This window comes from Macaca thibetana, chromosome 11 (genome assembly GCF_024542745.1).
Source record: "Macaca thibetana thibetana isolate TM-01 chromosome 11, ASM2454274v1, whole genome shotgun sequence".
Taxonomy (NCBI): Eukaryota; Metazoa; Chordata; class Mammalia; order Primates; family Cercopithecidae; genus Macaca; species Macaca thibetana.
The window spans coordinates 22,706,965-22,733,952 of NC_065588.1; the positions used below are offsets into that span (position 1 = coordinate 22,706,965).

A 26,988-nucleotide genomic window follows, 5' to 3' on the forward strand; every position below is an offset into this window, starting at 1 on the left:
AGTCTAAAACTCTATCAGTAAATGTTTTGTACTCAGTTATGTGAAAATCTATTGTCAATCCTGCACTTTAAATGGCTTTTTTACCCATTCATGATTTTGTAACATTATGCATTAGTCAATGGGAAAATATTAGTTCCCTGAATTATGCAGATTATTCAAATGTTGACATGTCTCATTATATAATATCAAAAAATCACATTTCCTAATATCACTACTGACCTCACCTGACAATATTGGGAAGCTGTCAAGCTTACAGAGGCAAATTTTCCAAAATTTTTGCTTGAAAGTTCAAATGTTATCACTGGCAACAAAGACAGTCAGTTGTTTTCTTTAAACTGACAATGTCACTTGGTTTATTTTCAAGAAAATGTCTGCCAAAAACCCAAGTTTGAATAAACCTAATTTTTCTGTTAGTTGATTTTCGGATAAAAAATGTGTTCCCTAAAGAAAGTCATTCAGCCTGCAATTCAAACAATGGCACAAGTGTCTTTCCTTGAGCCAATTTCACTTTGGACCGGAAGTAGTTTATGAGAAGTTTCCATGTTTTTATACAGAATGTTAATATTTCTACGTTTTTATACAGAATGTTGTTAATAAATAGATGTGTAATAAGTGGTCATCAGGAATGGTTACCCTCTCCTCAAGGGCATTCTTACATTTTCATTTTAAACTACAAGAGCAATAGTTGGCATTTCATTTTAAACTACAAGAGCAACAGTGGTGAAGCATATAATTAACTTCTAATTGAGTTTAGTACCACTGTCTTCGATTTATGCTAAAGTGACAGCAATTTACCCACCATTGTTTTTGTATTTTAATGCAATTGTCAATACAGTAAAAAAAAAAAAAAAAAAAAAAAAGGCAGATAATGTCTTTGTATGATTATGAAAATGTAGTTTTGATCTCCAGGGTTCCAGGTAAGAGTGTTAGGGAACCCCATGGGACCACAGATCATACTTTGAGAACAGATTCTCTAAACATTCAAGTGTCTGTCTCAGAATTTAGTTACTGGATCTTCTCTTCTCAATTTGCTCTAAATCCCTAGAAAATTCCATCTAGCCTCGTGGCTTTCAATCTTATTTATATACTCACAGCTCTTAAGTTTATAGCTCATATATAAATCCTGAATCATTGTCCTGCAGACTAGATGTCTACAGGTATTTCTAACTTAACATTCCTGAACAGAATCCCTGACGTTATTGTCTTCCCCTAGCTTACAAAAAGAGTTTTGCGCTCTTTCTCATGTTATCATCTGACAAAAAATCCATGAGCCTTCTGATTCTCTTTCTTTCACCTCACATTCAATCTATCAACAAACTTTCTCTTAATTTAGAACCCAGATTCTGACCATTTCTCACCATCTGCACTGCTACTACCCAACTGCCACCATCATGTCTCATCTAGCTCACTGTATCACCTTGCCAAATTGTCTCCCTCCTTTCTTTAGTTACCTATGTTGTTGTGTTTTTTTTGTTTTTTTGTTTTTCCCCCAACATAGCAACCAGAGTAATCTTCTTGAAAGGTCAGATCATGTCTGACTCTGGCTCAAAATATTCGAATGTCTTCCCATGTCACTCAAAATAAAAACCAAAATTATTACAATGGTATATTAATTACCTATTGCTGCACAAAAAAATCAACCCCAAAACTTAGTGCCTTGAAACACCATCCCTTTTATTTGCTTAAAATTTTATGGGCCAGTGCAATTTGAGCTGGACTCGAGTGAGATATTCTTCTATTGGTTTTGCTGGGAATTACTCATGTGACTGAAATTGTGAGGTAGCTTGACTGGGGCTAGATTGTCTGAAAAACGCACTTACATGCCTGGCGGTTAGTGCTGCTGTTGGTTGGGTCAAATGACTCCAGCATGAAGGCTACTAGCTCAGGCTTTTTCATATGGCAACCTCAAGGCTATAAAAGAGGGCAAAGCAAATCACAGGGCCAAGCCTGGAGTCAATGTCGTGTTGCAGGATACTTTCTTGACCCCTTTGCAGGACTTGCAACAGAAGTGCCCCATTAACTCAGTCCACCCCACTCAACCCCTCACAGGTGGGAGAACTTAGGTGCCGGCGGGAGCAAGCTCCACTCACTCAGGTCTGCTGTGCTGCAATCCTCAGGGGAGGGAGTGCTCAGGCGAGCAAGTGTAGGAACCAGCTGCTTTAGTACCAGCAGGAGCAAACTCCACGTAGGCCCCATGGCAGCATCCAGGTTTGGGTGCCTGTGACTCCAAGGCCCCAGAGGGTGTGTTACAATGCTCCCTTAGTTCCACTGTCCACGAACAGCAGTGTCACATGGGGCAGCTGCCCTCCACCAGTGAGGGCGAAGGGCCAGTATGACAGCTTTTTGGGGGTACCCATGCTTAGTGTATCCCGAATTCTTTTCTGGTGCCCAAAAGGAATGAGGTCATACAGACGACCTGAAGCATGGTGAATGTGTAGAATTTTATTGAGTGATGAAAGCAACTCTCAGTGGAGAGGGGAGCTGGAAAGGGGATGGGAAGGGCAGGTCGCTCTCCCTTAAGGTTAAGTCACCTCTCTGCTTCTCTCTTCTGAAGTCAAATTGCCTCTTTCTGACATCCAGCTGCTTTCTCTGAAGTCAACTTGCTTCCTCCCAACATAAGCCACTTCTCTCCTCTGCCAGCTAAGTCTGGAATCTTTACAGACATAGGATGAGGTGGGGAAGGCCATAGACAGTTTTGGAAAAGGCAACATTCAATTGGTAGAAAGACATTATTCAGAAAAAACCAATAGGAAGGAAAAGAGTAGGCACACAGGGATGGAAGTTCTCACTTTGGGCACTGGGTTTCAGGCTTTTCAGCTGGAAGGTGGGGTTTTGCCAGAGACCCGCCCCATCTGCCTAGAATTTCTCTTCTTCCAACCTCTATCATTGGATCAGTGGGAGGGACTAACAAGGTATGAACCAGTGGTATGCCAAGGGTGGGACCATGAGAGCAGCCTATCCTAAGGCCAGGCACTAAGCAGATGTATTGTCCATTGAGAATCTTGAAACAGTACTAAAACCTACTGAAAATTACTTTTATTTTTATTAGCATAGTGAGCCATTAATTCTAGATAATGGCAATGATAACATACTCCTTCCTGAAAAATTATTTTGTTGGTTTAGTTTTAATAATTGTTGCAGATACTATTACATTTTATTTTATTTTATTTTATTATTTTTTATGAGACGGAGTCTTGCTCTGTTGCCCAGGCTGGAATGCAGTGGCATGATCTCGGCTCACTGCAATCTCTGCCTCCCAGGTTCAAGGGATTCTCCTGCCTCGGCCTCCCAAGTAGCTGGGATTACAGACGCTCACCACCATGCCCCACTAATTTTTTGTATTTTTAGTAGAGACGGGGTTTTACCATGTTGGACAGACTGGTTTTGAACTCCTGACCTCAAGTGATCCACCTGCCTCGGCCTCCCAAAGTGCTAATATTACAGGCATGAGCCACTAGGCGTGAGGTTGAGAAGTGACTTAACCTCAGGGGAGAGCAACCTGCCCTTCCCATCCCCTTGCAGCTCCCCTCTCCACTGAGAGTTGTTTTCATCACTCACCCAGCCACATTTTTATTACTTTTTAAATAAACATTTTATTCTACATGGTAGCTAATTCAGAGAACTTTCAATTATATAGTTGCCTCCAACATACATAGATTCAGCTACCTGTGTTGGTTGCAAGATTACATTTGCAACATTTATGAATAAATTGAGCTCCCTTGGATCCTGTCTCCAATCTCCATAGCACTACCTATTCCTGAATTTATACAGTAGATTCTAAATTGGAAATCAGGCTGGGCACAGTGACTCATGCCTGTAATCCCAGCATTTTGGGAGGCTGAGGTAGGAGGATTGCTTGAGCCAAAGGGTCAAAGTTCAAATGGTTAGGCAGATAGAAAAGCCATTAAATAAGTCATTGTGCTTTTTAGTATATATTTGCTCTTTATTTTTTATTGGCAGTATTATATAAAAGTTGAATAGAAGAACATTTTTAGTATGTTTCTTTTATGGTCATTATTATGATTCATTTTATTTTATGATTATTTCTAAGAATAGTTTTTTCATGTCAAAGAGGGAGTTGTTAAAAATTATCTGCAAGATGAAAAATTTCTGGAAATAGATGCTAGTTATGGTTGCCAACAATGTAAATGTATTTAATGACACTGAATTGCACACATAAAAGAGGCTAAAATGACAAATTGTTTGCCATGTATATTTTACCACAATTTTTTAAAAAAATACTTGCTTGGGCCACACTGCAGAGTATTCAATTGGTATCTCTGGGGGTGGGACCTAAGTATCTTTTATATTTGTTATTTGTAAGTTTGCTTTGAAAGTAGTAAAGAACAGAATAAGTACAGAGAAAATGGGATTTGTGATAGAGAGGGCAGATCTGAGAATTTTCTAAAAAAAGAAAAGTCCACAAAAACAGATCAAAATAATGAGAAAGGAGATGATAAAGATGGAGAAGAGTAAAAAAAAAAAAAATCCCATTTAATAAGTATAGGATTGCCTGAGAAGCAAATGAGAACAACGGGAACAGAAACAAAAATCAAAGATGTAATTCAGGAAAATGTTGCTGAGAGAAAAATAAAAAGAAAACAACCAATTTGAGCCTATAAATTAGAAAAGTTTCCTGTATTTCAGGTAAAGTCAGTAACAAGGGACGCATACCTTTATAGAGTCTAAAGAGAATGACAGTTTATTTTGCATTACCAATAAATTTTGTTTAAAAAATTGTTCTGTGGGTCAACTGTACTAGGTATACCACCGGTATGTATACAAGGTAGCATAATTCACTTGGAACAATTATGGAAACAATCTACCAGAAAGCCTTATGACATAGGTGACCACAGGTGGAACGCGGTGGCTCACCTCTGTAATCCCAGCACTTTGGGAGGCTGAGGTGGGCAAATGACCTGAGCCCAGGAGTTCGAGACCAGCCTGGGCAACCTGACAAAACAACGTATCTACAAAAAATACAAAAATTAGCTGGCCATGGTGACATGCACTTGTAGTCTCAGCTACTTGGGAGGCTGAGGTGGGAGGATCACCTGAGCCTGGGGGAGATCAAGACTGCAGTGAGCCATGATTGCACCACTGCACTCCAGCCTGGGTGACAGAGTGAGACTGTGTCTAAAAAAAAAAAAAAAAAGTGACCACATATCCTACTGCCTGCTCACTTTAGCATCTTCCTGGATTTTTCATTTTAAATAAAATATGATTATCATTTTAAATAAAATATTATGATGCAATAGATGCATTTTAATAATCTGAGATGATTTTGGTAAGCCTTCACTTTCTATTTCCAGCTTCTGTCATGGTCTCTTCTAGTAGTATGTGAGATGTAAGTGCATCAAACAGAGACTTCAGCTACACACATGTTAAATCTTAAATATGATCAGGTTATCACTCTTTCCCCAGCCCTTTCCAGACATAGAATAACTTATGCTCCATTTTGAAGATACCCATTCAGGGAATCTGGGAATATAAAAAAGTTCACTTGGACATGAGCGGTGAGGGTCAGCTGAATTTGGTCTCAGGTGGCAGTGAGTGAAGTTATTAATTAACACAGCTGTTCCTTCCAGCCACTTCGTTGATCAGCCAGTTGTGCCATGACCTGTGCCTGGCATGTGTTTTAGCTTCCAAGATGCAAATATCCACCAGTCTGCCAGTCCCTGGAGATGAGTGAGAAATATAATAAATTGTTGGTTAGAAGTACATTAGTTAGAAGTACAGGAGATACATGCAGGGAATAAAGGCGGCACAGTCCTACTATAAAAGTGTATTGAGAAGTCTGGGAATTTTTTTTTTTTTGGAATGAAGTTTTGCTTTTTTTGCCCAGGCTGAAGTGCAATGCTGCAATCTAGGCTCACTGCAACCTCCGCCTCCTGAGTTCAAGCAATTCTTCTGCCTCAGTCTCCTGAGTAGCTGAGACTACAGGCATGCGTGGCCATGCCGGGCTAATTTTGTATTTTTAGTAGAGATGGGGCTTCTCCATCTTGGTCAGGCTGGTCTTGAACTCCTGACCTGAGGTGATCCGCCCACCGCAGCCTCCCAAAGTGCTGGGATTACAGGCATGAGCCACCACGCCTGGCCAGGAATTTTTAGTACTATATTTTGTCATTCATTGCACAATTCACATATAAAATAACTTACTTATGCTATTGAGTGGTAATGCGTTTTTATTTTATAATAAGCCTTTTTAACAATAATGTACTTAAAAATAATGTAAGCTCATTGTATTAGTCTGTTAAGGTTGCGATAACAAAGTACCCTCAATTGTGGGTTGCTTAAAGCACTTAAATTCATTGTCTCACAGGTCTGAAGGCTGGAAGTCCAAAATCAAGGTGTCAGTGGGATTGGTTCCTTCTGAGGGCTATGAAAGAGAATCTGTTCCATGCCTCTACCCTAGCTTCTGGTGAATTGCTGGCAAACTTTGGCATTCCATGGCTTGCAAAAATATCACCCCAATTCTCTGTCATTATTTTCACATGGTATTTCCCTTGTATTCATGTCTGTGTCCCAATTTCTCCCTTTTTATAAGGACACCGTCACATTGGATTAGAGGCCACTCTACTCCAGTATTACCTCATCTTAACTAATTAAGCCTAAAATGACCCTATTCCCAAATAAGATCATATTCTGCAGTACTGGTGCTAGGACTTTAATATACACATTTGTGGGGGTGGGGTGGGGCATAATTCAACCCATAACATACATGTTTAATGAAAAAATGACTGTGTTTCCATTTCTTAAGAACATTAATGGTGGACATGTTATTTGAACAGCACGTTTGCCACTATTTACATCTACCATAGGGACCGTGGTAGTATCACCGACTGCTGAAAATCCGAAATAAACAAATCAGTTAAAGAAACATTGGCTTCTACTTTAAAAGTGAATACTTAATTTTAAAAGACTGTACCCAGAGACAAAAATTTAAAATACGAAGATGTAGAAAGCCTATTTATATCACTTTGTGAAGCACACCTTTGAATTAGATCAATGTTTCAATTAATTTTGCCCGTTTTTATTGAAACTTCTTTTGTGCACTTATGAAAAGTGGAGCAATAGCTATTAAGGTGTTGGCTCCATTAGCAGAAGGAAAGGCTTTGCAAACAGTTCAATGGTGGCTGTTTTTTTTTTTTTTTCTCCCAGTGTTATCAGATGCTTAAAATAGAATATCAGTTAATTTCAGTAATAGAGTTTCTTCATTTGATTCTTCATTTATAGAATCAAAACAAATCTTTTGGAAGGTCATTTTTCTGTCTAAAGTGAATTACCTAACATTATTGTAAAGGCTCATCTCTTTACAATTAAAGAGATGAGGTAGGGACCTCATCTCTACAAACAATTAAAAAATTAGCCAGGAATGGTGGTGTGCACCTATAGTCTCAGCTACTTGGGAGGCTGAAATGGGAGGATCACTTGAGCTAGGGAGGTTGAGGCTGCAGTGAGCCATGGTTACGCTACTGCACTCCAGCCTGGGCTGCAGAGCAAGACCCGGTCTCAAAAATTAAACAAATAAACAAACAAACACCCCCCCCCAAAAAAAAAAACGAATTAGTATTGAATGGTGGCACAGCTGCTGCAGCCTGTGGGGTAAAAGGAGTACGTGGAGCAGCTAGTAGGATGCCACCTCTTGCCCTGGGTGGCTCACCCCCTCTGCCACCCATTCTGGCCACAACTCTGGCATTGACCCCAATGGGCATAACTAGAAGAAGGAAGCACATTAAATATTGCTGTTAATAATTACTTATTGCCAGTAAAAAGAGTAACAGGTGAAGATTTTTGGGTTCTTTCTAGAATTTTAAATAGTTAACTAGCCTGGATGCAGTGGTTCATGCCTGTAATCTCAGAAATTTGGGAGGCCAAGGCAGGATAATCACTTGAGCCCAGGGGTTCAAGGCTTCAGTGAACTATGATAGTGCCACTGCATAATCTTAATTCCTTTTTTTTTTTTTAAGAATCAGTTATATATTAAGAGTTTGGATGTTAGATACAACCTCATAAGTGATGTTGACACATACTATAGTGTAAAACTGCTTCAGAAATAACTTAATCTCATTTACTTAAACCTTATGTTTGATGATACTGGGCCTGAAGGAGGAGTGTTTTTTTGTTTTGTTTTGTTTTGTTTTGTTTTGTTTTGTTTTGTTTTAAACAGAGTTTCACTCTGTTGCCCAGGCTGGAGTGTAGTGGTATAATCTTGGCTCACTGCAACCTCCACCTCCCAGGTTCAAGCAATTCTCCTGCCTTAGCCTCCCGAGTAGCTGGGATTACAGGCATGCGCCACCATCCCTGGCTAATTTTTATATTTTTAGTAGAGACAGGGTTTCATCATGCTGGCCAGGCTGGTATCAAACTCCTGACCTTAGGTGATCCACCTGCCTCGGCCTCACAAAGTGCTGGGATCACAGGCGTGAGCCACTGCATTCAGCCAAGGTGGAAAATTGATTGGCAAAGCAGTAAATAAGAACAGAACTCTGAAATACTTAAGAATGACTGGAAACAAGATTAAAAATAAGAGTGGAACATTTTTTGCTGCAATGCTGCAAATTAATTCATCCTTAGAGAAAGTAGGTCTGGGTTACTGTGATCTGGGAATGCAAAGTCTGATAGCATTTGCTACAGTACTAACTAAAAACAAAGCCATTAAGGGAATAAACCTAAACTGACCTGTGCAGTATGGCAAACAGAAAGAGTCCACGGCCCACCTAGGCCATATGTTGAAAGAAAATAACTGCCTTGTTCAACTACACATGTGTAAGCATAATATAAAAAACTGTAGTATACAACATTTACATGTTATTCACTGTATCTGAACAGTAGCCTATGCTGCCTTGATATCAGCTGCAATCAAATAACTCAGGATGGAATTATGTATCTGGCTGATGTAAAAACAATATTACCCTAGATGGAGTAGATTTTTCTTTTAACAGAATAGAAATTGCAGGAGCAAAGTATCTCCATGAAATTCTTACTTCACACACTGGGAGTTTTAAAGCATTGTCAGTAGTCAGCAACAACGTAGAGGAGGACCTGCACTTTCACAATCAATGAAGACAAATCCCACATTTTCTAATATCTACATTTGGGGAAACAAATTTAGCCTGGGCAACATAGTGAGACCCCATCTCTACCAAAAAATTACAAAAATTAGCTGGCCATGGTGTTACGTGCCTGTAGTCCTAGCTACTTGGGTGGCTGAGTTGGTAGGATCACCTGAGCCCAGGGAGGTCAAGGTTGGAAGTGAGCTGTGATGGTGCTGCTCCACTCCAGACTGAGCAACGTGAGACCCTGTCTCAAAAACAAAACAGAACAAAAGGAAAACAAATTTGATGAGGCTACATGTGTATTATGTTCAGACATAATTCAAATAGGCCATCTAGAAACAGACAATAGGCCAGGTGCACTGGTTCATGCCTGTAATCCCAGCACTTTGGGAGGCCAAGACAGGCAGATCACTTGAGGCCAGGGGTTCGAGACCAGCCTGGCCAATATGGGGAAACTCTGTCTCTACTGAAAATACAAAAATTAGCTGATCATGGTGGCACACGCCTGTAGTCCCACCTACCTACTCGGGAGGCTTAGGCACAAGAATTGCTTGAACCCAGGAGGCGGAGGTTGCAGTGAGTCGAGATCACGCCAGTGCACTCCAGCTGGGTGACAGAGCAAGACTCTTTCTCATATATAAATAAATAAACAAAAGCAGACAACACAAATGTGGAGTTATTTGTGGTGGATGGGTGCTCACAGAAGTCTCCAATGACCTTAAAAAACATTATTATTGAACACCAACTTATGGAGAAGTTTAGAGCCTCTCATCTAATGCAGATTTTGCTCTTGTTCCAGTAAGTCAACATGTGTGAAAAAGAAGATATAAAATCTTTTTTGTTGTTGTTGTTGTGGGGGATAGACTCTTGCTCTGTCGCCCAGGCTGGAGTGCAGTGGCGTGATCTCGGCTCACTGCAACCTCTGCCGCCCAGGTTTAAGCGATTCTCCTGCCTCGGTCTTTTGACTAGCTGGGATTACAGGCGTGCGCCACCATGCTCCGCTAACTAAAATCGTTTTTATACATTTGTCTTATTGCTTTCACAGAGATTTTTATAGTTTATTAAATTTTTCTTTCATAAATTAAAACAAGTTACTTTTATCAAATGTATAAAAGGTAATCACTATATTAAACTTTGTATAACTGTCCATTGTGGGAAAAAGAAAGCTTTCAGCCCTGAAACATAATTTTTGCAAAAATTACTCATCCAAACACAGATGCTGGTGAGTCACAGAATGATGGTAAAGACAATGATCCTAATGAATTAAGAAATCTGTGGAGCAAAATGTACTAAGAATTGGTTTTGGTGCACAAAATTATGAATTTTATGCAGACATGCAGTTCATAAAAAGAGCTAAAGATGCAAATAAGCACATGAAAAGATGTTCAATATCATTAATCACTAGAGAAGTACAAATGAAAACCACAGTGAGATACCACTATACAATCTGTACTAGTCTGCTTGGCTATCATAACAGAATACCACAGAATGGACTGCAACAGGAATTTATTTTCTCACATTTCTGGAGGCTGGAAGTCCAAAATTAAGGTACCAGCATGTTGGTTTCTGGGGAGGCCTCTTTTCCTGGCTTACAGGTGGTGCCTTCTTGTTGTGGTCTCACATGGCCTTTCCCCTGTGCATGTGTATTCCTGGTGTTTCTTCCTCTTATAAAGATGCCAGTTCTGTTGGATTACAGCCCCACCCATGTGATGTCATTTAACCTAAATTACCTCCTGAAAGGCCCTATCTCTAAATACAGTCACATTGAGGGTTAAGATTTCAGCATATGAATTTTGGGGAGGACAAAATTGAGTTCATAAGAACACCTATTACAAAGACTAAAATTTAAAAAAAAGTGAGAATATAAAATGTTGGCTAAAATACAGAGCAACTTGAACTCCCACACATTGCTAATGGAGATCCAAATAATACAACCATTTTGGAAAACAGTTTGGCAGTTTCTTATGAAACTAAATATACTGTTAACATATAACCCAGCAATGCCAGTCCCATGTGATTACTCAAAATAAATGAAAACTTATATTTATACAAAGACGTCTGCATGAATATTTACAGCACCTTTATTTATAGTAGCCCCAACTTGGAAATAACCCAAATGTCCTTTGGCTTGTGAATAAAAATAATAATAATTATATATATGTATACACACACACACACACACACACACACACATATATATGGCATACTACTTAATAAAAAGAAACAGGCCGGGCGCGGTGGCTCACGCCTGTAATCCTAGCACTTTGGGAGGCCAAGACGGGCGGATCACGAGCTCAGGAGATCGAGACCATCCTGGCTAACACGGTGAAACCCCGTCTCTACTAAAAAAATACAAAAAAAAAACTAGCCGGGCGAGTTGGCGGGTGCCTGTAGTCCCAGCTACTCCGGAGGCTGAGGCAGGAGAATGGCATGAACCCGGGAGGCACAGCTTGCAGTGAGCCGAGATCCGGTCACTGCACTCCAGCCTGGGCGACAGAGCGAGACTCCGTCTCAAAAAAAAAAATAAATAAATAAATAAAATAAAAAAATAAAAAGAAACAAATTTGTTTGTCCATTCACCTATTGATAGACATTTGGGTTGGATTCAGGTTGGGGCTACTATAAATAAAGTTGCTATAAATACTCAGATTTAAATTATTATGTGGATATGTGTTTTCATTTCCTTTGGATAAATGCCTAGGAGTGGAATTGCTGGGTTGAACTATATGTTTAACTTTAAAGAAATTGTTAAACTATTTTCCAAAATTCCCATACCATTTGCATTCCCATCAGCAATCCATGAGTCCTGGTAGGTTCACGTTCTCTCCAACATTTGATGTTAGCAGTCTTTTTAGTATTAGCCATTCTAATGGACGGGCAGTGGTTATCTTATTGTGATTTAAATTTGCATTTCTATGATGACTTAAGATAATGGACTTTTTTTGTTTTCTTTTTTTGCTATTCATATGTTTTCTTTTGTAAAGTGTCTTTTCAAATCTTTTGCTCATTTTTTTTTTAAAGGTGGAATCTTACTATACTGCCCAGGCTGGAGTGCAATAGTTATTCACAGGTGTGAGGATCGTGCACTAAAACCTCAAACTCCCAGCCTTATGTGATCCCCAACCTCAGCCTCCTGAGCAGCTGGGACTACGGGCGTGTGCTACCATGCCTGGCTTTTTGCTCAGTTTTAAGAACTGGCTTCTTTGTCTTTGTGAATTGTAAGAGTTTTGGATGTAAGCTCTTTATCAGTATATACGTGTATGACAAATATTTTCTCTATGACTCACCTTTCATTTTCTTGATTGTATTTTTCAGAGCAAGAGTTCTCATTTCGATAAAGTCCTATGTATTCATTTACTTCTTTTATAGCCCATGCTTTTTATGTACCATCTAAAAAGTCTTTACCTATGCCAAGGTCACAGATTTTTATAACTTTTAACATTTACGTGTAATTCTGTGACCCATTTCAAGTTAAGTTTTGTGAAATGAAAATTAAGGATTAAGCTTCATTTTTTTCCCTCTTGTCTTAATCTGTTTTGTGCTGCTGTGAAGAAATACCTGAGACCAGGAAATTTATAAAGAAAAGAGGTTTATTTTGCTTATGGTTCTGCAGGCTGTACAAGAAACATGGCACCAACATCTGCATCTGGTGTGGACCTCAGGCTACTTCCATCCATGGTGGAAGGTGAGGGGGAGCTGGTGTTGCGGAAATCACACAGAAAGAGAGGAGGAAAGAGCAAGAGGGATGAGGTACCAGGCTCTCTTTAACAACCAGCTCGCTTAGGAACTAACAGAGTGAGAACTCACTTACCCCCAGGAAGGGCACTAATCCATTCAAGAGGGATCTGCCCCATGACTCAAACACTTCCCATTAGGCCACCTCCAACCTTGGGATCAAATTTCAACGTAAGATTTGCTGGGGACAAACAGCCCATATCCAAACTATAGCACTTCTGAATAACCAGTTCTTCCTGTACCATTTGCTGAAAAAGATTATTCCTTTCACATTGAAATACTTTGGCATCTTTGTCAAAAATCAATTGGCCGTGTATGTGTACAGTTCTATTTCTGCCTTTTATTCTGTTTACATCTATATTCCATATATAAAAATACATAATTTATATAAATATATGGAATATATATAGAATATATGTATATATATGCATGCCATATACGGAGTATATATAGAATATATGTGTATATTCTATATGTGTATATATATGCATATATGTATGTATGCATGCCATATATGTATATATTCTATATATATTCCATACACATACATATTTATTTTATATATATTCCATATATTCATATAATGAAGGTCAAGACTTACTATAAAGCTGCAAAAATTAAGGAAGTGTGCATGCCAGTACACACTTTCTTAATTTTTGTAGCTTTATAGTAAGTCTTGCAATCAATAAGTGTAAGTCCTACAAATTTGTTCTTCTAGACCATAATATTTTTAATACAGAAAATATTCCCTCTACAGATTCTGAGGTACTTGGGAAATTCAGAGAAAATTCTGCTAAACGGAAGATATTATAAATTTTATTTCATTTGTATTGATATGTAAAATACTTTGGGCTCAAATATTTTCAGAAGTAAAGATTTTTAACCTCCATTCATATTATCTTTTGTGTGTGTGTGTGTGTGTATGTGTGTGTGTGTGTGTGTGTGTGTGTGTGTAGAGATGGAGTCTCACTATGTTGCCCAGGCTGGTATGAGATTTCTGGCCTCAGGCAATTCTCTTGCCTTGGCCTTCCAAAGTGCTGGGGATTACAGGCATGAGCCACCATGCCTGATCCATAGTATCTTTTTTTAAAAAAGATTTTTTTCAAGATAGACCTTCTTAATTTGTCTCTAGGGTTTGTAAGAATAATTAATCAAATGTAGCTGTGGTAAAACTATTAGATTTATCAATTTCATTCTTTTCATTATAAAATATATTCAAAGAATGAACCTATTATGATGGAATTCAATTTTTGTTAATTTTACATTCTCGTTAAATGTTCTACTTTTTCTTTGCTTTCATAGAGGTAATTTTAATGTCTTCCTGGTTGAAAGTTTAATTTTAATAATCAGAATTTCCTAAAAACTTAAAAAGCTGAAGTCTTTTGATTCTCCAATGTTTTAATTAAATTTTGCAACTGATTTTGAACAAAATTAAACCCAAATATAGTGTACTAGTTTGCAAAACGTTCAATACCATTATAAAACACTTAGATTGGTTCACAAAGTAATTATTAAAAGGCTCATTTAAAAAATCTTATTCATATTTGAGAACAAAGAGAAAGTATGTACTGTAATGCTAAAATTTTTGATTGCTGTATTCAACCTCAGCTTTATTTTTATTTTTTTATCTTGCTCTGTCACCCAGGCTGTAGTGCACTGGTGCGATCTCGGCTCACTGCAACCTCTGCCTCCCAGGTTCAAGCAAATCTCATTGCTCAGCCTCCCAGGTACTAGGAAAACAGGCATGTGTCACCATGCCTGGCTAATGTTTGTATTTTTAGTAGAGATGGGTTTTCACCATGCTGGCTAGACTGCTCTCGAACTCCTGGCCTCAGGTGATCCTCCTGCCTTGGCTGGAATTATAGACATGACTCACTGCAACTGGCCCAATATCAACTTTATAACAAAAGTTTTTTTGTTTTGTTTTGTTTTGTTTTTCTTTTTTTGAGACAGAGTCTGACTCTATCGTCCAGGCTGGAGTGCAATGGCGCGATCTCAGCTCACTGCAACCTCCAACCTCCCAGATTCAAGCAATTCTCCTGTTTCAGCCTCCCGATAACAAAAGTTTTGTAGTCAGTTTTTCTGAATGGATAGACAGAGAGAGAGATGGATAGATGGATCGGTGGACAGATAAATATAGATATTTATCTTTTATAACTACAATAAAAAATAGAAATAGAGACGATATCTCACTATGTTGCTCACATTGGTTTCAAACTTCTAAGCTAAAGTGATCCTTCTGCCGTGGCCTCCCAAAGTGCCAGGATTACAGGCATGAACCACCACACCCAGACATTAACTACAATTTTTTGATAACTACATATTTCTATTGGTAGAATATAGCAACTTGTTTGTACACAATTATTAATTATGTATGTATTGCAACCAATTTCAAGTACGTTTATACCTCATAAGTTTCTTAATTTAGTAACCACCATTTTTTCCTTAGTGCTATGCTTCTTTTAGACAGATACACACACATACATATACATATATTATTAAAGTCAGGTTTATTGAAGTAAAATTTACACCCAGTAAAAATCATCCTTTTTAGGTATATGGTTATATGAGACTTTATAAATGTATGTAGTTATGTAATGCCCATCACTTTGAAGATTTGGAATATTTTTACCACTGCTAAAGAACTTGAATCAGAATATGTGTAGCTGTTTTATTCGTAGCGGCTAGAAACTGGATCCAACCCACATGTCCATTAATAGGTAAATGGATAAACAAACTGTAGTGTGACATAGTCATTCAAAGTAACACTATTCAGAAATAAAAAGGAATTATGGATACACGTCTCAACATGGATGAATCACAAAAAAATTTTGCTGAACAAAAGACCAGACACAAAAGAGTACATATTATATGATTATACATTGTCTAGATAAGGTGCAGTTGATGAAGTCAACAACTCTAAATTAAATAATTAAATGCAGCCCTCAAAAAGATTACAGAAAAATGTTATGAAAAATATACTAAAACACCATGTTAGAAAAAAACACATTCTTCACAAAAGCACCAGTCACACTATATAAGAGACAGAGGGCTGAGCACAGTGGCTCACACCTGTAATCTCAGCACTTTGGGAGGCCAAGGTAGGTAATCACTTGAGGTCAGGAGTTCCAGACCAGCCTGGCCAACATAGTGAAACTCCATCTCTACTAAAAATGCCTACAGTCTCAGCTACGATCTTGTATTTAATAATAAAGGCATGTTAATTGCATAAGTGCAAAAGGGCTATACCAGGTCAGGCGCAATGGCTCACACCTGAAATCTCAGCACTTTGGGAGGCCGAAGCAAGAGGATCACCTGAGGTCAGGAGTTTGAGACCAGCCTGACCAACATGGCAAAACCCCATCTCTACTAAAAAACACAAAAATTAGCTGGGTGTGGTGGCAGGTGCCTGTAATCCCAGCTACTCAGAAGGTTGCGGCTGTGAGGCTAGAGAATTGCTTGAACTCTGGAGGCAGAAGTTGCAATAAGCCGAGTTCGTGCCACTGCACTCCAACCAGGGCAACTGAGCGAGACTCCATCAAAAAAAAAAGGAGGGGAGGGCTATACCATTGACCCTTGAAAAATGGGAGTTGGTGCATTAACCCCACTTGCAGTTGAAAATCCATGTATAACTCCCCTAAAACTTAACTACTAATAGCCTACTGTTGGCCAGAAGCCTTACTGATAACATAAACAGTTAATTAACACATTTTTTACATGTTATATGTATTATACACTGCATTCTTACAATAAAGTAAGATAGAGAAAAAAACAAAGAAAGTCATAGGAAAGAGAAAATATGTTTACTGTGCATAATATTAAGTAGAAGTCGATCATCATTAAGGTCTTCAGCTTGGTTGTGTTCACATTGGGTAAGGAGTAGGTGGAAGAGGAGGAGTTGGTCTTGCTGTCTCAAAGGTGGCAGAAGTGGAAGAAAATCCACATATAAGTGGACCCAGGAAGTTTAAGCCTATGTTGTTCAATCGTATAATGTAAAAACACATAATATGTAGCAATAGACACTTTTATTCCTGAGATATTTTTCACATCTGTCATAATTTGCTGATAGGAATGAAATTTTCTAATTTTAAATATTTTTCTAATCTTTCTTACATTCCACTTACACATAATTGTTACCACAGAGTTATGTCTTACTGTTCCATTGCATTTGTCCAGAATAAAATTTCAAATTAATTTCCCCCATAGCTCCATGTGAAACAGAGTAATAGCACTGAATCAACACACAAATAGTAGCACTTAAGATGAAGAAGGCAAAGATAAATTCTACTACGTCACCTGGTATGGATTAAGAAATAAGATTTATCTGAGAAATAAAAAATTAAGGGTCAGGCTGGGCATGGTGGTTCACGCCTGTAATCCCAGTAGTTTGGGAGGCCAAGGCAGGCATATCACTTGAGGTCAGGAGTTCGAGACCAGCCTGGCCAACATGGTGAAACCCCATCTCTACTAAAAATACAATAAAATTAGCTGGGTATGGTGGTGCACACCTGTAGTGGCAGTTACTTGGGAGGCTGAGGCAGGAGAATCACTTGAGCCTGGGAGGTGGAGGTTGCAGTGAGCCAAGATCACACCACTGTACTCCAGGCTGGACAACAGATCAAGACTGTCTTTAAAAAAAAAAAAAAAAAAAAAAGAAGGATCAGCACAAAGAGACATATATAAACTTTAGGCCCCACAAAATCCTAGATCTACTCCTTCCTGGAGATCTTGGGGCCCATGGGAAATTGTAACCTTCCTGCTAGGGAATAAGAAATCACCAGCCTGTGGATAGCTAAGTTCATTGCATCCCCATCCACTGGGAGAGGGAGCTGTTAATTGTCTGAGAAGCCTACAGTGAGTTCTCTGGGTCACCTTTGGACAATTCTTGAAGTGCAATACTGAAAATGAAAAAATAAAACCCTCTCTCTTTAGCAGTGTATTACTTAAAATGCTTAAACACTCAAATAAAATTTTAGAATTGTAAATTTTAGCTATTAAATTAAATAGAAAAATAAGTCCAAAGAACACACACACACACACACACACACACATATGATATTCCTTCATTGTATTCCTTTTCAATGAAAGCTGTTGTCAAAGGCATTTGAACCAGAACGATTCCGTCTTGAATAAGGGCTGGGTAACATGAGGCTGAGACCTACTGGGCAGCATTCCCAAGTCAGGCATTCTCAGGTACAGTTAAGGAAACAAGTTAATAATGTTTACCAAACAGACTCAGGACTTAACAGACATAGAAAATAACAAACCCGGGAAATGTCCTGAGGTCCCATATCTCAAGAACAAAAGCATTCTTAGTTTAAGAATAAATTTCACTTTAAAGATAATACAGGCCAGGCGATGGCTCACACCTGTAATACCAGCACTTTGGAAGTCTGAGGAGGGTGGATCACTCGAGCTCAGGAGTTAGAAAGCAGCCTGGGCAACATGACAAAACCCTGTCTTTACCAAAAATGCAAACATTAGCCTGGCATGGTGGCGCACACTTGTGGTCCCAGCTGCTTGTGAGGCTCAGGTGGGAGGATCACTAGAGCCCAGGAGGTAGAGGCTGCAGTGAACCAAGATGGATCCCTACAATGCTGTCTGGGCAACAGAGCAAGGCCCTGACTCAAAAAAAAAAGAAAAAGAAAAAGAAAAAGAAAAGATAATATATACTACTGCAGAAGAGAGTAGTTACACAAAGAATAATAATCCTTTGTTACACGCCCTTGTAGGACAGCACATCTCCCCGTTGGTGTGCTCCCCATTGTTTTCTTTATTATATTACATTTAAACAAGCCTCTACCTAAGGTGGATGTGTTCCTCCTCTTGCTTTATCTGCTCTTGAATGCCCTGCTCTATGTAGTAACCATTCTTACTATTCTTTTACTTCTTAATAAACTCGCTTTCACTTTGCTCTGTGGACTTGCCCCGAACTCGCTTGTGTGAGATCCAAGAACCCTCTCTTGGGATCTGGATCGAGATCCCTTTTCGGTAACACTGTTACTTAACACTGATGAACTTGATTCATTTTTGTCAAGGACAATATTTTGATGTTCTTGAGAATGACTCAGGAAAATATTACTTGAAGTTATTAAATTCATATTTGATTTATTAATGTTACAAATTCAAAAACCTATTTCTTAAGCTTTTAAGTTATGAATCAAATTATTAATTTATAAATCTGACAAATTTTAACAGTTACTTTTATGAGGCCTTTGATTTATATTTGGTTTCATTTACAATTTTAGTTAAATGTTTAAATTGTCCATTTGACAAAATTTCCCAAGAATGTATATGACTTGTAAATCTGGCAAATTAAATATGTATACATATTAATATTGAATCTCAACTTATTTTAGGGGTTAAAATGCCATTTATATAACTAATAACGTTACCTTATACCTTTCAACTTGAAATTGCAAGCCTGAATAAATGAGACATTTTGTATTGGAATCATAAAAGTAATCTGTAAGATACTAAATATACCAAACTTCTTAAAACATAAAACAGTAAAATATATCAACAACAAACAACTTATTCTCAAACCTACTGCAAAAATATTAATACTATGACTTTTGTCTGCTTCATCATCTTACTATTTCTTTTTTTTTTTGAGATGAAGTCTTGCTCTGTCGCCGGGCTAAAGTGCAGTGGCGTGATCTCAGCTTACTGCAACCTCTGCCTCCCAGGTTCAAACAATTCTCCTGCCTAAGGCTCCCAAGTAGCTGGGACTATAGGTGAGCGCCACCACGCAAAGCTAATTTTTGTATTTTTAGTAGAGACGAGGTTTCACCATGTTGGCCAGGATGGTCTCGATCTCTTGACCACGTGATCCACCCACCTTGGCCTCCCAAAGTGCTGGGATTACAGGCGTGAGCCACCACCCCCAGCCCTTACTATGTATTTCTTATTAGAATTATGCTGTATTTTGTCATGGAAGGACTATAATTTCTGTGTATATTAATATTAAATGGTATTCTAGTGAATATATTTGTCAGAATTTCGTCTATGATTTACATTTATTATAAGATATCATTTACAATACACTGACATCAAGGCTATTGGAAATTGGTGGAGGGAGGTAGACCCCACCTACATTTAATTGTTAGAAGCTACCAATATTTACAAAAATATTCTGAAAATTGCTAACTGGTGAAATTAAGTTTTCTTGCAACACTAACATTGTCTCTTAGCTCCTACCACAGTGTCTGGCACAGCATAGATTTTCAATAAATAGCTGTTGGATAAATCAGTGCTTAAATCAGTCTCTATAGATTACAAGCTTGGTAATTTTTCTGCTACTACATACTCTGGGTTCCCCTTTTCTAGTTTCCAATAATTGCCTCATTGCCTCTCCAGCCTCCTCTAATGCTCTTTTTGCTGTTTCTTCAGTCTTTATTGACAGCCTCCTCACTGCTTTTCCAGCCTCCTCCAACAGTCTCCTGGCATCCTTCCATTCTCTGTCCACCACCTAGTCCAAAAGCCATTGCTGTGTATTTTTAAGTTTTTGTTATGACTGAACTCCACACCCAGTAGCAATTTCTGTCTAAGTTTTCTGCTGCAGAAGATCAGACTCTCCCAAAAAGCAGAGATTAAACAACAACTAAAGGTTGAGATTCATAGAAGGTAATCAAATCACACAATGGCTATTATTCATCATTCTTTTGATTCCAAATGTATTTCATTTTATGCATTAAAAGTTATTCTGGGAGTCCATACACTTAACTAGAAGACCAATGGAGTCCACAGCACAAAAATAACTAAGAATTCTTTTTTTTTTTTTGAGACAGAGTTTCACTCTTATTGCCCAAGCTGGAGTGCAATGGCGCGATCTCGGCTCACCACAACCTCCGCCTCCCAGGTTCAAGCAATTCTCCTGCCTCAGCCTCCTGAGTAGCTGGGATTATAGGCATGCACCACCACGCCTGGCTAATTTTGTATTTTTGGTAGAGATCATGTTGAGGCTGGTCTCAAACTCCTGACCTCAGGTGATCTGCCCGCCTTGGTCTCCCAAAATGCTGGCATTACAGGCGTGAGCCACCACGCCCGGCCAAAAATGACTAAGAATTCTTGACTTAGGCAATGGTGAAGAGACAGGATGGAAAAAATCAGGGCCAATTAATGACCATGTAGAGCAGAACCAGCCAGGAAACTTGGTCCAGTAGCCTCAGGATTACATATGAGAAAACTAAATACTTACATTTTAAGTCATTATTTGTTGGAGTATCTTTTCTACAACAGTTTACCTTAAGAAATATACAGGAACCCTCATCAACATAGCAATACCCTGTCTCCACCAAAAAATTGAAAATTAGCTGGGTGTGGTAGCATGCATCTGTAGTCCTAGCTAATCAGGAGGCTGAGGCAGGAGGATTGCTTGAGCCCAGAGATTTGAGGCTGCAGTGAGCTATGATCCCACCACTGCACTCCAGCCTGGGTGACAGAGAGAGATCCTGTCTCTAAAAAATTCTCCTGGGCTCAACTGATCCACCCACCTTAGCCTCATGAGTAGCTGGGACTACAGGTGTGAACCACCACACCTGGCTGATTTTTATATTTCTCATAGAGGCAGGGTTTCACCATGTTGCCCAGGCTGGTCTCGAACTCCTGGCCTCAAGTGATTCACCCACCTCAGCCTCCCAAAATGTGGTGATTACAGGCATGAGCCATTGTACCTGGCCTAAAAAAAATTCTTCAATTAAAAGAAAAAAAGGAGTTTGCTCTCCATTCTTAGATCATCTCAGCATGCTTATTAGGCATCCATATACCTGAAGATACCTACACTACTGGTAGAAGTTCAGAACCTCTTTATCTGGATGTTTATTTTTTTCCTTTAAAGCAAAGGAAAAAAGAGAAGAAAATGTATGATGAGATCTACTATTTGAACAGATAATGAATAGGATATTCTAGAATTAAAGAATGTCATAAATCTTGAAAATCATAGTGTACACCAAAGTTTAAAATAAAATAATCTGCACTTAGACCCATCATAGTGAAAGGAAAAATAGATTATCTTAAAAGTAAACAGGCGCAGTTGCTCACACTTGTAATCTCAGCACTTTGTGAGGCCAAGGTGGATGGATCACCTGAGGTCAGGAGTTCAAGACCAGCCTGACCAAAATGGTGACACCCTGTCTCTACTGAAAATACAAAAAACATTAGCCAGGCATGGTGGTGGGTGCCTGTAATCCCAGCTACTTGGGAGGCTGAGGCAGGAGAATCCCTTGACCCTGGGAGACGAAAGTTGCAATGAGCCGAGGTTGCACCATTGCACTCCAGTCTGGGCAACAAGAGCGAAACTCCATCTCAAAAAAAAAAAAAAAAAAAAAAAAAAGTTAAAAAGATATCCAATGTAGCTGAAAACATTTTCTCTAAATATTGATATAAACTTTAAGATAATCTTTTCCTTAAACTTCTACAATTGTTTATTTCTCATGCCATTTAATCACATAGATACCAAAATTGCAAATGTATCATTTCTCTCTCTCTCTCTCTCTCTCTCTCTCTCTCACACACACACACACACACACACACACACACACACACACACACACACGCATGCATTTTTTTAACTATAGAGACAGGGTTCCCAGGCTGGTCTCAAATCCCTGGCCTCAAGCAATTCTCCTGCCTCGGTCCCCCAAAGTTTTGGGACTATAGGTGTGAGCCTCAATGCCTGGCCTTATTTTAGACTTAATAGTAAACCTATGTCCTACGTATTTCTTTTTTTTTTTTTTTTTTTTGCCGGGATTGTTGGGGCGCGGGGAGAGAGTCTTTGTCACCCAGACTGGAGTGCATGCAGTGGCATGATCATGGTTCACTGCAGCCTCTTACTTCTGAGCTCAAGCAGTCCTCCTGCCTTAGCCTCCTGAGTGGCTAAAACTGTAGGCACACACCATCACACACAGCTAATTTTTAAATTTGTTGTAGAGATGGGATCTCACTTTGTTGGCCAGGCTTTCCATATATTTCTTAAGGCAAACTAATGTAGAAAAGATGTATTTTTCTTCAATCACACATATTAATAGAACATTTACAAAAAAAAGAGAGCAAAGCCAAAGAAAATAGAAAGAAAAATAATGATAGAAAATAATGAAAGATGATCAAAGGAGACAATAAAAAATTAAGAAACGAATTTAATTTTTAATGACATTTTAATCATTAATAAAAAAGCAGTTTGGAGATTGCTATTTTTAATATAGCAATTGTGTAACATTTGTAAATATGCAAAATAGTACTACACAGTGTTAGTATATACATATATGGTTAAAAAAACACACAAACATGAATGGGAAAATTGTACATATCAGCTTTAGGCTGGAGAAAGAGGAAGGAAAACGATTTAGGAAGGCTCAAATTCTTTTTGTTTTTTTTAGAAGGAGAGAGTCTCACTCTGTCACCCAGGCTGGAGTGCAGTGGCAATATCTCAGTTCCCTGCAGCCTCTTCCTCCTGGATTCAAGCCATTCTTGTGCCTCAGCCTCCTGAGTAGTTGGGATTACATGTGTGTGCCACCATGCCTGACTAATTTTTATATTAGTATTAATAAATTAGTCTTATTAATTTTAGTAATAAATTAGTAAGACTAATTTTAATCTTTCGGTAGAGATGGGGTTTCACCATGTTGGCCAGGCTGGTCTCAAATTCCTGACTTCAAGTGATCTATCTGCCTGTCTCAGTTTCCCAGAATGTTGGGATTACAGGCATGAGCCACCATGCCTGGCAGAAGGCTCAAGTTCTATAATGTTTTATTTCTTAGGAAAAATGGCTGCATGATAGTATTGGTTAATTATGTGTACATGGTTCGTTGTTACATTATTCTTGATACTCCTCTACTTGTTCTCGTTATTTCATTTTTTAAAAGTTTAAGACGTTTATCTCATGTGACTAAAGGAAAATGTTTGATTTAGAGAGGGTAATAGTGGCTCCTACAGAGACCATAAAGCCACAGTTAATTATACACTAGTTCTAATATTGACATTTGATTTTAGTTACCTCTTTAGCTTCATTCATTACCATACCAAAAGGGTGTGTCTTCAGAGTTTGTATCCTTGGGAACTGCATGGTTGCTAGGTTAGCCAATAACAGTCCTAAGATTCACATACTGTTGTCCATGACTGTTACTAAGCTAAACAGAGCCAAAGAGAGGTAGAAGAACTCGTATGTTCTGAGAAAATTAGTAGCATTTCAATCTAATGCTCAACTTACATATGGAACACCACATTAATCCCTTGGAAGAGTTCAGAAAGATCCAGAATGTTGTCACTGCTTTCAAATAAATTCCAACTCAAATTTTAGTTTATATACTTCAAATATAACCATAGGGGAGAGTATGAAAATGAGTGGTAAATATAACAGGAATTCAGAAGCAGAAAAACGTCTCTGTGGAGTGAGATGGCTGGTGAGATTTCAAGAGGAAAATAGAACTTGAGGTGGGAAATCAAGGGTGAGAACTATTCAGATAAGAAGGTGGCGCCGCACAGTGACTCATGCCTGTAATCCCAGCACTTTGGAAGGCTGAGGCGGGCAGATCACCAGGTCAAGAGATCAAGACTATCGTGTCCAACATGGTGAAACCCCACCTGTACTAAAAATACAAAAATTAGCTGGGAGTGATGGCGTGCACCTGTAGTCCCAGCTACTCAAGAGACAGAAACAGAAGAATCGCTTGAACCCAGGAGGCCCAGGTTGCAGTGGGCTAAGATTGCCTTACTGCACTCCAGCCTGGTGACACAGTGAGATTCCGTCTCAAAAAAATAAAATAAAATAAAAATAAAAAATAAAATAAAAAAAAAACGGTAAAGGTAAAACAAAGTCAGGATTTAGGATGAGGAAGTCTGGCCATGGAACAGACAGTATAGGATTTGAATGCCTCTTGCTTTATTCACTTCTACTAACTCCAAATTACTATTTTTAAGTGCAAACAACACTATTTTACACATAGGTAATTTTCCTGAGATGTAGAGGTATGGCATACAGAGAATAATTTAGAGCTAAATTTCCATGAAATGAAAGGTAAAAGAGGGGAAAATCCAATGTGAGGTGAAAATTGTGCTTTGTTCTGGGGAAGGATAACATTTTTTTTCTCTTATAGAGACAGGGTCTGGCTTTGTTGTACAGGCTGGTCTTGAACTCCTGGGCTCAAGCAGTCTACCCTCCTCAGCCTCCCAAAGTACTAGTTTTACAGGCATGAGCCACCATGCCCAACCTCAACTAACTCTTTATGTGGAAAAGAGTACAAATATATTTATTATTTAACTCTTTATGTGGAAAAAAGTATAAATATATTTATTATTCTACTTGCTTCTGTATTTTATTATTTGAGTGCCAAGGGTTGGGGTTACCAGTTCAGATAACACCTTTCTCTATATTAATCTTAGGAGACATGCTGCCTATCCCTACCACTGGCCCTTGGATGAATAAAGCCTACCTTCTCTAGCTCAGCAGTATTCTCTAATTTCACACCTCAGAGAAAGAGGGAGCAGAATATTCCCAGAGAAAATATTTAGGATTTTTTCCCCTCCCAGAAGTCCCTGGGTTCCTTATGCAAATGTGCCAGTAGTCAGTCTCACATTCCCAGAATCACAGTGAGTGACTGATTGAATGGAGTCATAGAAGATATTTGCTATATCATCACTACAGGGCAAAGAACCCTGCTTGTCTTGCATTTGCATAAAAAATAGGGCCACTCTAGTGACTCTTCAACAAATAAATAATAGGCCGGATGCAGTGACTCATGCCTGTAATCCCAACACTTTGGAAGGCCAAGGTGGAAGGATTGCTGGAACTCGGGAGTTTGAAACCAGCCTGGGCAACATAGTGAGGCCCTGTCTCTACAAAAAAATTAAAAACTTTGTCGGTGTGGTGGTGCACGCCTGTGGTCTCAGCTACTCAGGAGGCTGAGGTGGGATGATCACTCGAACCCAGGAAATCGTGGCTGCAGTGGGCTATGATTGTGCCACTGCAGTCCAGCTTGGGCAATAGATTGAGACACTGCCAAAAAAAAAAAAAAAAAGGAAAATAATAATAAGCTTCTTTTAATCAATATTTTAAAATGTCTTACCCTGCTGTTTATATATATCCATGATACTGCCTTGGCACATAATAGACTAATCAAAACATGTTAATTCTTTTCCCTTCTCTCTTTAGTTACCACCATTCCTGGTATTGGTCCCAGTTCTTCTAAGAATATTTTTGATCCAAAAGCCGTTTTATCTTGAATCCTACATCGCGTATTTTCCATTTTTCCATTCGAATAAACCAACAAGAGAACAATCGAATGAAGAGAAAGGGTGTTTAAACCTAAATCCAAGACTGAGGTACAAGACCAAGAAAAGTGGGACAGAAGATGGAAAAGAGCAAGTGAAGAATCTTGGAAACAATTCAAAGGCACGTTGGATTCTTTGTTTGTAATAAGAAGTGCAAGTTGGTGTTACTTCTTAATGTCTAACGTTAAAATTTCTTGAATCTGATCTTTATCATATGCATAGTTTTTTCATCCTTGGATAGTTAGACTTTTTTTTATATGTCAGGAACTCATCTGTATTTTTTCATCTATATTTATTCTACATAAATCAATAAATCAAGATGTAATATAAAAACAACTTTGTTGACAGAAAACTTTAGTTTTAGAAACTTTATTTTTTAAAACAGCTCAAAATTGCCTTCATCATATTACTGATTTAAATATTATGGAGAATGTTAAGCACTCACAAAAGTGTTATAGAAAGACTAGCATAATGAACCCTCATACATGCACCACCCAGATTTTGTCATATGGGCTGGAATTTTGTCATATGGGCTTAGCTACCCTTATTTTCTTTCTTTTTGTTGCTAAAGTATTTTAAAGTCCCTCCAGGACCTCATGGGACTTTATCCTACATACTTGTAATTCTACTGATTTTTAATTAAATTATTGATTAAGTAGTTAACAGAAAACAGGATATTACAGGAAGCATCTAGTGGGGTGCAAGGTCTAGCAATTAATCTTTTCTCATTTAATCAAAGACAGCAGCAGGCCTCTAGTAAAATCAATTATGTTTAGAAATTGAAATTTTTAAAAATTCAAAAACAAGGAAGCGTTTTAAGTATTCTTACAGCCCTCACTTCTGTCTTCCTTCCTCTTGACATATTCCCCATTAACAACTGGCTATTTCTCATCTCTTTTGCCCCTCAATGTAACCAGGATTTATGTAA

The 26,988-nt window shown here is 38.5% G+C and overlaps 1 pseudogene; it reads left to right on the forward strand.

The window, feature by feature from the left end:
- Positions 1 to 868: 868 nt before the first annotated feature.
- LOC126931569 (leucine-rich repeat-containing protein 34-like) lies at positions 869 to 26,205 on the forward strand (annotated as a pseudogene).
- The last annotated feature ends 783 nt before the right edge of the window (positions 26,206 to 26,988 follow it).